The 15,307-nt window shown below is 33.6% G+C and overlaps 1 protein-coding gene across 7 annotated transcripts in view; it reads right to left on the bottom strand.

The window, feature by feature from the left end:
- The window catches only part of LOC148617136 (adenylate cyclase type 2-like), a 99,220-nt gene extending 85,503 nt beyond the window's left edge, over positions 1–13,717 (bottom strand). For 2 of the 7 annotated variants that reach the window (XM_088584469.1, XM_088584463.1), the window contains exon 1: positions 2,005–2,266. The gene's annotated coding sequence lies outside the window, so the exon portion shown is untranslated. Of the gene's footprint in view, positions 1–2,004; positions 2,267–3,644; positions 3,736–13,416 lie in introns of those variants that run through there. The other 5 variants (XM_088584464.1, XM_088584466.1, XM_088584465.1 and 2 more) reach the window with 5 other exon arrangements.
- Between the last annotated feature and the right edge of the window lie 1,590 nt (positions 13,718–15,307).

Below are 15,307 nucleotides of genomic sequence, written 5' to 3' on the forward strand. Positions count from 1 at the left end.
GGGCCAAGGGGGTAATCTTGATTACATGTATCAGACTTTCTTACTTTAACTACCGGGAAAAGATCAATTACTGCTTTAATATCATAGCGCTGTCCATTTTCCTTCGGCATTCAGTTGAAAATAAAATGATCACTACTTTTATTTCTATTGAAGTACACATTTTGCAAAATGAATAGTCTAAGAAATGAAATTTACGCATAGTTCTGCAATGAAAATGATACTGCAAATATATGCAAAAAAAACAAGAAAAAAACAATAGCAATCAAATAAGGATGCTCATGTTTGCATTTTGTTCTCAGTTTGGTTTGGTCAAACAAAATACTGGACAGCGTTTTCAAGGTTGTGATTATTTCAATTGACGCGTTTTTTACCTGATGCTAATAAAGATATTTATATCCTACAAAGGATTATTTTTTTAATAATTTCTGGCAATTACCACATTCTATCAGACTGTTTTCCTTTCTTCACTATCGGTAAAAGGTTCATACCTACTGTTTTCAGTATAGCGCAGTCCATTTCTCTTTGGCTTTCAGTCAAAAACACAACGATCATGATACTATCATTTCTATTAGTGTAAACATTTTGCAAAATGTATAGAATGAGAAAATTTCTTCGGTGAAAGTGATACCGCTACTGTAATATGTGCCTAAAACAATAACACTTAAATAGACCCTTTTGTGCTAGCATGGGTAGAGCATGTTCCATAAACACCTCCGCGAGGAAAATTCTTCAATTTGTTCTACCCAAGCCCTACCTCGCGGAAGTGTATATTGAGCATGCTCACCAACATACCACAAAAAGGGTTTGTAAGGACGTTCGTGTTTGTTCTCAACTTTGGTTTGGTCAAACCAACTATACTGGTCGTCATTTCCAAAAATATTATTTTCATTGACGCGTGATGTTGCGCACATTTTACCTGAAGGACTAATTTTGGAATAATATCTGGCAATTATCAGGTTTTCTTTCAAAATGAGCTGTGATCACATGACCGTATTTGTCAGTCTTGTCCTAATCACTTAAGATATGTCGTTAGTTATCACAAATAAGCTTTATATGGTTCTGCGAGTCAGAGTGCAAAAGCAAAACATGTACACAAAACCTAAAAATATTTAGAATAACGAGCAAAATATAAAAAATCGGTATAACAAAACAAACAAAACAAGAAAAAAACTTTTTTTATTTACTGGATGCACATAATTTCCGAAAAAAACGTGTACCCGCCAATTTGACAATGTCATTTATACCCGGAAGAGGAAAGAAGGGCCACTCAAGTTGAATACCATAAACTATTTTCATTTCATATGAACTTCCTTGTTTTGTTACCGTTACATTCAACTCCTGCTGTTTGGGCCTTTTAGAGCCTGTTTATAGGTGTTTTAAAATTAACACATGCTGAAGACTAAATGGTAACTTCTGTATGGAAAAAAAGAACGGATATTTATTTGGTGAAACCTAACAAATGCACCAGCGTACCAAAATAGAAAATACTTTCAGAGACCACCAAAAGGTCTTCAACCGATTTACTATTTACGATTTAGATTATACACAGGTGTATTTCATTGCATTTGTTATATAAAAAATGTTTATTGCATAAGCTTTAGGAAGACTAAAGTGTAATTAATACACGAAGTCGTTTACCAATAGTAATGATTTTAACAAAGTTTTGATAAGACTATATATATTTAAGAAGTCTATAAAACTGATAACAATTTAAGATTCAATCTTTTCGTAATTTAGCGCAGTCGGTGCTGTGGATAATCATTGGGATACATGCTAAACACATTTTTTAAATACACCATGCAACATTAAAATGTAAATATATTTCTTAATTTGTCAAGGAGTTTGAAAATATAATACGAACTCCGTATTTTATATACACAACCGTTGTGAATTCAAACTTCACACAAAAAATTAACACAAAATATTTTTCGCTCTTAGCACAATTACAATTTTAAACAATTTATAAGTTAAAAAAATAATCGAATAGTTAGGTAAAGTACTTACATGTCACAGAAAATACCAACAGTTTATCGAATGAATGAGGAAATATAATAATTTTCCATCATATTAATATTTAACCTTATTCCCAACTTACATCCTCATAGTCAAAGTGGCCACAGGACATTCGTTCAAAGATAACTGATGAATGCCTTTCCACCTGTTACGAGAGCATGTAAGCATACAATTCTACAACAATCGATAGTCCTGTTTTCCAACGAGATGTTATCGCACAATTACTACTATTAAATGCTTTAAACTAAACCCGTTTACGCATAAAAACACGCTAAAGGTCGACATACTTTTTAACCTATAGAAAAAAATCTAAAAATATTATTTTATGAAACACGGAAACAACAATATTTGCACTAAAAAATAAATACAAGAATTTCATTAACGAATCTGAAATTTACATAGAAAATATATTATTTATTTGGCATTATAAACCGAGTTTATAGGACATGTGGCATATTAATGGACAAGATGGTTTTAAACTCTTTGTTCTCAATTACGTATAACTGATAATCAGACAAAATATAACGATTAAAAGAGATTATAGACTGATTTACAGTTTGTTCCTATATATTACAAAACTGATATGTCAAAATTTATAAATTTATGAAGACACCCTGTCATTGCTTAGTGTCACGTTCGCGTGCACTAGTATGCATTTATCAGAAAACAGGAACAGAATGTTACTAAATATGCGGAGTTTCTAAAACAGTAACGCATGCGATGTTTTGACTGCAGACAAACGGAGAAAATTAAGGTTGATGGCCTTTCGAAGTTATTTCATTCGTAATTTAAGGGTGAGAAAATTTTACAAATTACTATTCGTGCGAACCCAGTTGTGATTCCAGTGGAATGATTCGGAGTTTTGACACCACTTTTGTCGGAGAAATTTGTCAATTTCGTGCAAATTTTAGACATGTACAAAAAATGAGCAAATAAAAGCATGGAAGCCCACTTTTTATGGAACCTTTCATATATATCTGGATCCGCTCCTGAGATCCTTCTACATGTATATCTGACTTTACACGCTTATCCCACTCTTGATAGAATTAAGGACACTCCCTAAATGTGTTGATCCAGGCCGTTGCCAGTGGCGGAACCAGAGGGAATGTTTGCCCCCACAAATTGGAGTATTATTTTTTAAGCATAAAAATTTTGATTTTTCACAAATTCTACCCCCAAATTATTTTTACCTCATTCTGTTCACGACTTCCTTTCAATATAAATATGTAAGTTCTGGGTACTATGTACTATACATGTACGAAACCAGAAAATCCGGAAAGGCGAGGGGAGGGGTTACTGACCTAATGGCGGGTCTGCTCTAGTTTTCTATAATTAACCAAAATTTTCGAGAATAAAGAGGACAGCGACACCCCTTGAATCCGCCAATGCAGTTAACGTGCATACACTAGAAATACTGGTCGAATATTTGATAGGGTAATTCCCTGTGTCTCATTAAACAGAATGCCATAATCAAAAAAGTTTACCATGATGGCAATTTTAAAATAAACTATATAAAAACACGCGTACTATCATCAACACTGTTGAAATCTGGAAGTGGAATAAACATTTTAATTTTCACGAGAAAAAAAAAAATTAATAGGAAACCGATTTACCGAAAAAATCTGGCCTACCTTATAATTGAAAGGAAGTAATCCTATAAAGACGGACACATCGGGACTTAACCAGAATTTCAAATCTGTCATTGGTAATGAACTCACGTTTATTTTAGGTCATTTTCATTAAAATGTGTTCTATTCATTACAATACAATTTATAACGGATATAATTTTAATTATCTCAAATTGCAGAGATAATTGATAAGGACATACATGTACATTAGTGATGTATTTCATAATATCAATGTACCAGTGATCGTAATTTGTCTGACATTATGTGTGCATGTATACATGTGCCTTCCTGTTCGGTTTCATGCTCTGACATTTCAAATTAATGATTTTAAAAAGGCAGTTAGTTAGACTACATACAGCACACAAGCAAAACTTCCTCCGCATTACATTTAAATTCATGTGAACTTTTCGCGAAAAAACACCCGAATCGAGGTCTCTCGTGAATTCACGTGAACATCTTCGCCTTGATGAATTTAAAACGAAGAACATTTACACGGTGTCTTCTTGGAACAGTTCTATTCTAAAGTTACTACTATAAAGTAAAATTGTTTGAATTCCGTTCTTCTATTTGATTGCACCATGCAAGTAAGAAAACAGATTACTAGACAACTTAAGCATTGCTGGAGTACTGGGGTAAAAGTATTTGAAAGCCCGAAGCATGCAGTATAAAGCTTTGAATGGAGACTTATATTACAATATGGTTGAGATTGCTTATTACGTTTCTGTTCAGGTGCAGATTCATGGGGCAGACCGGCGTAGCCACACTTCAAAACAAATTTGGATTTTTCTTTTTGCATAAAACCTTGTAATGTCTTGCCTCGCTTCGCTCAGTCTTTAATTCTAGTTACGTCCCCTGACTTGAAATCATGGATCTCCGCGCCAAAGTTGTTTGTCTTATTTCATACGTATATCAGCGATCCATGTTTAAATACTTCATTAAACTGTACTGAAAAGATATACACATAACATAACCTGTAGAACGAAACTTGCGAGAAAAAGATAATAAACTTTAAAATTATTTTATGTGACAACGAATACAAAATTACGAATACTTGAAACGCTTGCCATAATTGTTTTGTATTTTCCAAAATAAAACGTATAAGCCAGCAAGCCCCAAGCCAAGTGAAAAACTACTACATGTATAAAGGACAAACGTCATATAAATGTTACTGATTCTGCCGGGAGTTTTGTCATGAAATTTACGAACTAAATGTAAATAACATTCTATTGTTTGCTGTTACGTACGCGTGTATATATATATATGTATCTTTCAGGCATTTTTTCCGAACAAACAGTTTCGTTTTGTTTTGATCCTTGTTAGTTTTGAAAGACTCTATATAGTAACATTGCTAAAACAATGACCATGACTTTAAACTAGTTAGAGCGGTTTACTGAACTATCTAAGCAGATGAAAATTTTCTCTCTGCAATGCTCAGAAATACATGTGAAGTAAAGTCCAATTTGGCAAATCTAAGTTAACATGAAGCAAGGATTTATATATGTGAAGTTAACTGTACTCGTGCTAAGTATGCCAACGGACTGCGAAGAACTTGTGTTGCAACGTATGCCCCAATGCAAGCTCCATACAGCATCTGACGTTCAAAATCCACTCTAGATGGTACGACCATCCGTCCAAAAAAAGTGTCTAACTCCGAATTAGCGGTGACGTCTTCTACGTGTGCATTCGGTCAGTCTTTCCAGTTACACAGAAGAATTTTTTTAGTGTAGCGGAAATGGCCGAGTAGTTCCGGTTGTGGCTAAGTGGGACTCAGTTTGCATCGCAACAAATCGCAACTTCTCGGCCAATCTCGTGATCCAAGCATTTCCGGGATTGACCGAGGATGTACCGATTGCATTGTGCAACGTCCCCTCTGTTTCGGAGTTTGAAAAAAATGCAAGAATCTTGCAAAATCGGAAAAATATGCGACGTTGTCGACGTTTGATTTGAGTAATGTCCCAGAATTTCGGAAGGCTTGTCTGCAGCGACCAGTAAGAGAGGAAACGAATGTCTACCGCTGTCTGGAACTTGGCCCCAAAACAACATCCGGAGACGAGATAATATTGCGACAAATTCGGACGGAAGGACAATGTGATTCCAATATACCAGCCACCCGTTGAGTGAAGCTATAAAAATGGCATCACTATTTTTAACGTTTAAATAATGCTAAGGAGTAATCAAGGGAACCAAGGTTATAGCGGTAATCAAAAGAATGTAACCCAAAGACCCGACATGGAAAACAGACATACACAACAAAGAATATACAGTGACTAAAATCATACATACAAAGTAACAAAAGCAAATGAGCAACTCGGACTCCACTAAAAACTGGGAGCATGGACCAGGTCCTCGGCTTTTTTAGAAACACCCGCCGAGTTGCTCATAAAAAGTCAAGTCCGGGGTAGACAAACGAGGAAAGGAAAACTATGACCCGTTGAATAAATCAGTTTTCATGGTGCAGATGGATACACCATAACGATCCACGAGTTCATGATGACGACCATAGAACTTCTGTAGTGATGATTTCAATCTTGTAGCAACATAACCCTATTCCAGAAGCCTATTTGTTAGAGTTCTAGTGCGATACAAAAAGTCTGCGTAGTTTCGGCAAGCTCTGTCATAACGTATGGGTTGTGATAAGAACACTCCATACGCAGGTGCTGAAGGGATGTTGCCACAGATGAAAGGAAAGTTGACAATACGGAATGATAAGTCACATCTACTAAGAGAGCAGCCATTCTATTTCTATGGAGGCTAGGATAAAATTTTGTGCCCTGGATGTTTTTCGGCACAATTTCTCACCTTCCTTTTTTATTACTCTAGCCTGTCAGCGATTTTTTAAGATTCTGATTCTTTTCTCTTCTGACCTTTATCACGCCTTTTTATTTTACGAAATAGCTCATTCAGGATTTTTTACCATACATCATTGCCCTGCCTTTTTATTCCAAATTTGACCGTAGCCCCGATAAAAAATCAAATGCATTCAACCTAAGAAATGGTACTTAGATGGTGTGCATGGTGAAGATAGAGTTTTTTTTCGAGCTGCACATTTTAAGTACTTCTTCATGTAAAAAGTGTATAAGGTGTGGAACATAAAGAAAAAATACACAGAGATTTTATTGAATAATCCAAGTATTTATACCTCATAACCTCAAGAAATTACTGTCAAAGTGTTTATAAAGTTTGCCATTTTAAAATATTGAAAGGCCAAATTTAGTTGAAATGCACTATGGAAAAATGGCGGGAAAAATTTGCCCGAACATTTTCCTTATATAAGCAGTCAAAAAATATCTACGTCACCAATGCTTCAGAATAAATTTAAATAGCTTTTCAGTTGCTTTCTAGCTGTATTTGAATATGTTTGAGGCAAAAAAGACCAAATTGAAAAAAAAATGATGTGCCACTCATTGCCTGATTCTTACACAGAACGGTACTTAACTACAGTGTTTGCATGTTATGTAAAAATGATGTGTCACTCACTGTTCATGGTCTTTCATTATGTCGTCTTTTTATCAATAAAGTTGTGCACATGGATATACCAAAATACATTTATAACGATCCCTGCACTTGTTATAAAAAGTGAAGATCGGTTATGTGTAATTGACATAAAACAAAAAAAAAATTATAAAACATAACAAATGATTAAACCACTCATTTACGTATGAAATATGAAAATGATGCAAATAACATCCCACGAACAAAATTAACCATATTATATAATAATGTAAAATAATATAAAATAAAATCGACGACGAAATATAGACGCAAGTAGACGATTTTCGAATAGAGGTCAAATAAATATGAAAAAATAAAAACCGCCCTTTGCGTCATAAATATTCAAATGATGTACTTTCACTTTCCCAAAGGAAAACTCAACATCTTTGTTAAGTACTAGGGCGAGAATGATCATAAATGTTATAACAATTGTATACATATCAAATTATGCATAATGTATGATTCAATGTGAAGTCATTTTCCGTCAATTTTTTTACTAAACTATAGCTGGATTTTCAAGATATCAATTACTTCTCTGTTTAAGAATCAGGCAAAACGTGTATAACGCGTGGTACATCAACTCTAATTGGCAGTTTGAAATTAATATGGGTTGGTACTTAAGAAGAACTACCAACACGAAGGCTGATGATGAGCATTTGATTGAAAACGTATCCTTTGGTTAAATAAAGCACACGGAAGGCGCAGAGTTTATGACCTGATAGAACATAGAATGCTAAGCAACAGATTAACAAAAGCTTCAAATATTTAATTATTACAATTTCAATGACTTCTGACTTGTTAAAGGGCCGTGCAATACTCGTTCCGTAGCCAAGTTGATTAGACCAATCTTTTGAACTTAGATGATATTTGGAGCATGATTCGTGCACAATGTACTGTCTATATATATATATAGCTACTGCTTTGATACTTATCGTGGGAATTATCGATTAATTCGATACTGTTACATTATTTAGTACTGATCAACCATAAAATCAACTAAAACATTTAATTTAAATATTGAATATTTGTCAGAAATAGGCGACTTTATAAAGAAATTTATGGAACTAAGATCGGTCAAAATCTCCGCTACATTTATCTTATTTGTGTTGTCTGTTATCTTTTTGTTCCCATGTTCCCATGGGCCGGAATCGCTCATCACGTCTAAGTTTGTCTTTCAAGAGCAATAAATTTAACAAGGAGTTGTCCAACAATTTTGACTCAACAAGACTTTAGCAGGACTATCTTAAGGATCATTTCAGCGATTGAAAGTTTCTTTCTTTCTGTTATAGTTTTCAAGAAACTGACAAAAACAAAAAACAAAACAAAACAAAACAAAAAAAAAAACAACAACAACAACAAACAAAAAAAATCCCCATATCAGTCTTATACAGAATACCCCAAGGAAAATTCATACCAAGTTTGGTTCCAATTGGTCAAGTGGTGTCAGAGGAGAAGATTTTTTAAAGAAATAATATTCAAAATAGCAACAAAACGTCGAAAAAGGGCAACAACTTCAACATGGCTTAAGAGATTAAAATGAAAAATTGACCACAGATAGATCTCATCATGCTGAACACTTTTACATACGTCAGAATTTGGCTTAACCTAACGGTTTTGGAGATATATGCAAAAAACTACTATCTGAACCCTATGTTCTATTTTAAGTGACGGCGAACATGTTTTTCGACGAATCAAAAATCCCCCAAGGAACAATTGTTCAAGTAGTGTCAGAGGAGAAGAGTTTTGAAAATTGTTAACGACGACAACGCTAAGTAATGGCAATTGCTCACCTGGCCAAAGGCATGATGAGCTAAAATGATGTTCCAACTTTTACTTGATTTTTACTCAGAATGGTATTTAAAACTTCGTCTACTTTCTGGTGTATATTTATTATTTTTTCGTTGTAAATGTTATATGCGTTGTTATTTCTGCTTTCCCTGTGTTGTATTGTTATATGATTTCCCTTTTCTTGTACCTTCGTTATTATACTATTTCTTCCCGACTAGATTGCCATATCACATTAAAAAGAGTGTTAGAAAACTTGTTTAACTGTAAAAAGTGTAATCTCGGTTTCATTTTTGAAAGATATTAGGCTTTAAGTAACAGTCTTTTTAAGAATCATGCAAATTCTTACAATGTGATACACCTAAAAAAAAAAAGGCTACATATTTTTATTTTTGTTATTAAGTTGCTTTATAGGTCTATATAATGAAATGTACAATTATTCATTCCAATCTGTCTGCTCTTAGGAGATAATCCACATGGAAAATTCAATAGTTTCTATTGCGTTTTGGTCTCATTAACAGAGTAATTTCCCTTAATTTTCGAATTCTACAGTACATTCTATATATTTTTTACCTCCTATGAACAAGGGTTATATGAGAAACCATATGTTACTTTCTGTTTACCAAGGCATTTTAAACAAAATATCAAAAATATGTAGGCTTTCCAACCATGAATCCCATTTTGCATGATTCTTATGTGGAGTGCTACGTAAGCATATATGATCATTTAATCAACAAAATCCAAAAATATTGAAAATGTTTCTTATACTCCATTGGGTACAAACGAGTTTAGTATTATCCCTAACATATGAAATTCAGACACTGAACTAATTGTAAAGTGATTCGTGGTAAAAAAAAAAAACCTAGCCAACACACTATGCTTTATGAACATTTAAGGTTACTATTGTATTTTTTCTTTATACAAATCTGTATATTTGAGAAAATAGTTCGTATCCCAATTCTATAAACAAATCTGCATATTTAAGAAAAAATACGTTAACTCCCATATAAACCAACCAAAATCAAGAACAATAACTACTGCAAAGAGTCTATTCCATATGCAATCTGATTTCTCAAAACTGCAACAACCGCATTATATAATATGATTGGTTATGTGGTCAGTGACAGTTTCAATAAGAAATAAAAGTGAATTTGTTTTTTTACATGCAAATCAGATGCTTAGCTTGTATGAATCATATCCTGCCTGATATTTATAAAGACTGCTAATTGAAAACCTAGGGGTCTTGAGTTCATGAGTTAATTCCATGAAATTGTTCAAAATTAAACTAAAATGCTGTTTAACCGTTTTTGTTTAAAATTTTACTGTCCATAGCCATACATAAATTCCCCATATAAACCAACCAAATCAAGAACAATAACTCTTGCAAAGAGTCTATTCCATATGCAATCTATTTTCTGGTTATATGACATGATTGGTTATGTGGTCAGTTACTGTTTTGAATAAGAAATAAAAGTGAATTGGTGTTTTCTAAATACAAATCAGAGTCTTAGCTTGCATGTATGATATCCTGACTGATAATAGTAAAGAGTGCTAATTGAAAACTCAGGAGACTTGATTTCATGTGTTTGATCCATGAATTTTTACTATCTATAGCCATACACAATCGACCAAATCAAGAGCAATAGCTCTTGCAAAGAGACTATTTTCTAAAAAATGCTACAGCTGAAAGATATAGGATGGTTATGTTGTCTGTAACCATTTCTAAATAAACATAACATGAAATTGGTCTGCTACATAAAAACACCTCAATGGATAAAGATGTAGCTAAAGAAAAGTGTACAAGTCTGCGTCGTGATTACTATAAGCATGGGCAATATATCTCTCTAAAATATGTCCGGTTGTAAATTATTACTTATACAATCTAAGACAACAACAACAAAAAAAAACAAAATAAAGAAATAAAAAGTAGAAAATACCATATGAGAAAGACTTACACATTTCCGTAAGTACGGAAAAGTATACGTCTTAGTATTGTTTTACCCTGAATCGCTCACCCGGATGACGTCTGAATTCGTATATTCTAGTTTTCCGTATGCATTTTAACTGTTGGCACCTAAAAGAGGCCGGGACAGCTATTTGACATACGATTTATTCTATAGACATTGCTGTCAACAATTCTGTACATTTTAAAATAATGCCATCTGTTATTTCTGATGAGTGTATAAATCAAAAGAGTACAATATATGTGGTTGCCATCTTGTTGATTTGAGAAGAAATAAAAGCTAATAATTTATGGAGATCCTTTTCCTCACCTTTCATGTTAAATTGTGTTAAATATAGTAATATGGCTTCACGTAGTTATGCGAAATGCTCTAAGTTTTAACAGACGACAGGCCACTGGTGACAAAAAAGGATGATAACATGAGCTAATTTGCACCTTTGATCCAAATTAAGCATGCTAAATAGGACAACTCGTTATCACCTCCACCTATGAAGGGTTGTAAACTAAACCTTTTTATGGCTTTGAAGTTGCTGACATTTCATGTAAAGTGTGATATCGGACCAAAAAAACAGAGGATTTTTTGTTCTATTTATGACGAAATATTTATCGAAAATTCAAGGTAACGAGGTTGACAGGAAAATTCAGTACGAGTACTTTCAATAAGCACGTAAATAACGAAAAAAGCGCTAATTACCAACTTTCTAAAGAGTAAAGGAGTCGGCACATAAGTCAGCATGTGCGTGTTCACAGATTTTCAAAAGGAGGGCCAAGGAAAAGGGTGTTATAGTCAATTGGTCAATTTTTTGCTCCATAATGTATGAATCAAAATGTTCAGCAAAAAAGTGGGTTCCATAACCATCGTACTCCTTCTAAGGGTAGTATTAAAATGGAGCAGGTCTCGCGTCGAATCGGGCGAGATCTCATTGAGAACACAAATACTACAGTGAAAGACCAAGTGCTTTAGTAAACCAAATATTTAGGAAGAAAATTCAGCTATCACTGTTTGATATGTACGCTTAGCATCCTTATTCGAGATTTATTTGGTAAAGATCGTAGCCAATAAAATTGTACTTCACGCTCCTCTTAAGTGCTGGGTATCTGTTGCCAGATTATAAAATTTACATTGAAAAACTTTTATGTTACACTTATCAATTGAACTGTAATATTTGTCTTACTTTTATGAATTTATAACTTAGTGAATTGAACTGCCATGCTCTATATGACAATTAAACATGTAATAAGTGGTATTTGAGGATTGAAATGCAAGCAAACATTTTGTGATGTCAGGAGAGAGCACTTGTTTATTTCCAAGTCTGAGACCAAATTAACTAATAAATCACAAACAAGGCTGAAAAATTATCTCTGTGGTTTTGGAGTACTGACAAATCGTAGTATAAAGGATACATTAATGGATATCCAGACGTACAAAAAAATATTTCTTGTTTAGTTTGATTAAGATTTAGTACTTCAAATCGTTTTCATGCGCAAAGAGCTCAAAAACATTTCTTATTTTCATTTTAGCAAATATTGAAAAGACTTCCCTGTTACCATAAGGGACATTTTATAATGCATTATGGTACTTAGTCAAAATTATGTCAACATATTCACTGACAGGTTGATACATTTTAACATATATACAACCCTAGATTAATCCTACGAGGAGGAAAGACCCGGCAAACGAAAGCTATATTTTTATACATCCTAGCTGGCCGAGTGGTCTAAGGCGCTGGAGTGTGTGCAGGCCATAGATATCACTGCGGTACGAGTTCGAGTACCGCGGAGGGAACGACCAAAAATTTGATTCGCAAAATTGACAGTTCGAACATCGTTGGGAATTTTTCAGAACCTTGTATATATATATATAGATAGAGAGGGAGAGAGAGAGATCCGACAAAATAGAAAAGGAGAACTAGCGGTATTATTTCCTAAGAAAAAAGTTTAGGATATACCAACTATTGATAGATAACGAATTACTTTACATGTCTACGTTTACATGTGAACGTCGAATCGAGTCAACATATTTATACATCTTACTGACAGGTTGATACATTTTAATATATATACAGCCCTAGATTAATCGTATGAGAAGAAACGACCAAAAATTTGCTTCTCAAAATCAACAGTTCTAACATCGTTGGAATTGTTCAGCCCTTATATATATTTATACATATATTTGTGTGTGTGTGTCAAGTCCTGTGTTTACTATAGGTAGGTTTGAAAAACGGGGAGATTACAACAATCCGACAAAATAGAAAAGGAGAACCCGCGAAATTATTTCCCGAAGATAAAAGTTTAGGCTATACTAACTACTGATAGATAACAAATTACCTTACATGTCTACGTCGAATCGAGTCGACATATTTATATATCTTATATAAATTTTGACAGCGTGGAATTTCGTGACAGATTTTAATAAAACAACATCTATACGGGCAGCGTGTTAGAAAAGGTCACTTCAATGCAATATAAACCCTTAAGAATTCGATCGAGTAATAGAAATATGCCAACACCTTAAATTCAATAAAGTATGCTTACCATATTTGGCAAAGCGTCTCGGTATCATGTTTTTAAATACAAAACGATAACATCTCACTCGTTATCACTACTAGAATGTCAAACACGATTGATTAAAAAAACAAAATACCACAACGCACCACAAACAACGTATTTCCTAATGCACAAAAATGCAAACATTTACGTTTGTCTATTTTCGGCTGATCTTACTAATCCTACATCATGTCCTACGGGTGCCCGTGATCCCAAAAATATCTCAGAGCTAAATTTCACTGCAACAAACGAGCTCTAATGAAAACGTTTTACCCTTTGAAGTGATTAAGACCATGTGTTTTATGAAAGAGGCCGTCGCCTTATATAATCACTCCTATAAAACACTAGTAATTGTTTTTGCGTCGTCCGAACATTAACTGCACCTATGATCATTAATTTGTACCATCCATCATGTTGAATTACACATTTCTTAACACTTTTCTTTGCTTCATTTAAAGATCAAGTCCAAAAAGGAGAAATTTGATTAAATTAAAAAATAAAATTTCAAGAGACCAAGTAAATTAAGCAATAAAATTTAAGCAAATTACAACAGTGTCAAGCTAACAAGATACAAAAGAAGCGTTGTGGGTAAATTAATTTTATCTAATTTTCTACCAGAATGGGTACTAACATTGAAGAAACTGTTAGAAGAGACTAAAGTCATTTTGTAATTGACACGGATAAAATTTGACTTAATCCGACCGCTTACAGAGTGTAAAATAGTTAACTTCATAATTAACCACCTGTGCACCTGGTTCATCCTCCTATAGTTTTTAGTTGAGTCCGGGATGCTCATGTACTTTTGTTTCTTTGTATGTGTTACTTTGGTTACTTCATGTTCTTTGTAGAGTTTGTCTATTATCCCTGTCAAGTCTTCATCCTTGGATTATATTCTTCTGATTTCCACTCCAATCTTGAAAATTATACCCTCTTTCGTAGGTATTTTAATCTTAGTTCTTTTGAAAGTATAAATCTCTATGTAATTTGTTCGGTTAACTACCTCAGATATTTCATCAGTTAAAGGTCATTCAATCAAGGTAAGACCAACTCTATTCGCTGAAGTTAACTATGTTATTCGCTGTAAAAGATGCGAATACAAAACTCGCAATAGAGCACTCCAGAGAACCGCAAAAAATTATATAATGATCACAACAAAATTGGCAGTGACTTCAGTTGTTAAGTGAGATTTCAGTCTGTCTCTTTCCAAGTACACACAGAGTGCGTTAAATGTAAACTTATCATCACTGTTAACATGTATATGCAATGATACTTTCCAAAAATCTAAATCATGTGCCCTTCGTCTGTTTTGCCACTGTTTCTATTCTATTCTAATCCTACGTTAATTAAGAACTTCTCTGTCTAAGAATCAGGCAAAATGTGTATAAGGTGTGGCACATGAAGTAAAAATACACAGAGATTTTACTGCATTATCCAAGTATTCATACCTCAAAATCTCAAGAAATTACTATCAAAGTGTTTATAAAGTTTGTCCTTTTAAGATATCGATAGTTCAAATTTAGTTGAAATGCACTATGGAAAAATGGCAAGAATGTTTTCCCGAAGTTTTTCCTTTTATAAGCAGTCAAAAAATATCTACATCACCAATGCTTCAGGATAAATTCAAATAGCTTTTCAGTTGTTTTCTAGATGTACGTGAATACATTTGAGGCAAAAAAGACCAAATTGAGAAAAATGATGTTATACTCATTGCCTGATTCTTACACAGAATGGTACATAAATAGCAGAAATATAGAATCGTACACTGCATCCAGTGTGGAACTACAATTCGATCTACCCAAATATCAAAATTCAATTCGCAAGGCCTGTCGAGCATTTTAAACTTTGAAAAATACTATTGAGAGTGTAGAAATGTTTTATT

The sequence above is a fragment of the Perna viridis genome, chromosome 5 (genome assembly GCF_037379345.1).
Source record: "Perna viridis isolate PV_CMFRI_1.1 ecotype Kerala chromosome 5, ASM3737934v1, whole genome shotgun sequence".
Classification (NCBI taxonomy): Eukaryota; Metazoa; Mollusca; class Bivalvia; order Mytilida; family Mytilidae; genus Perna; species Perna viridis.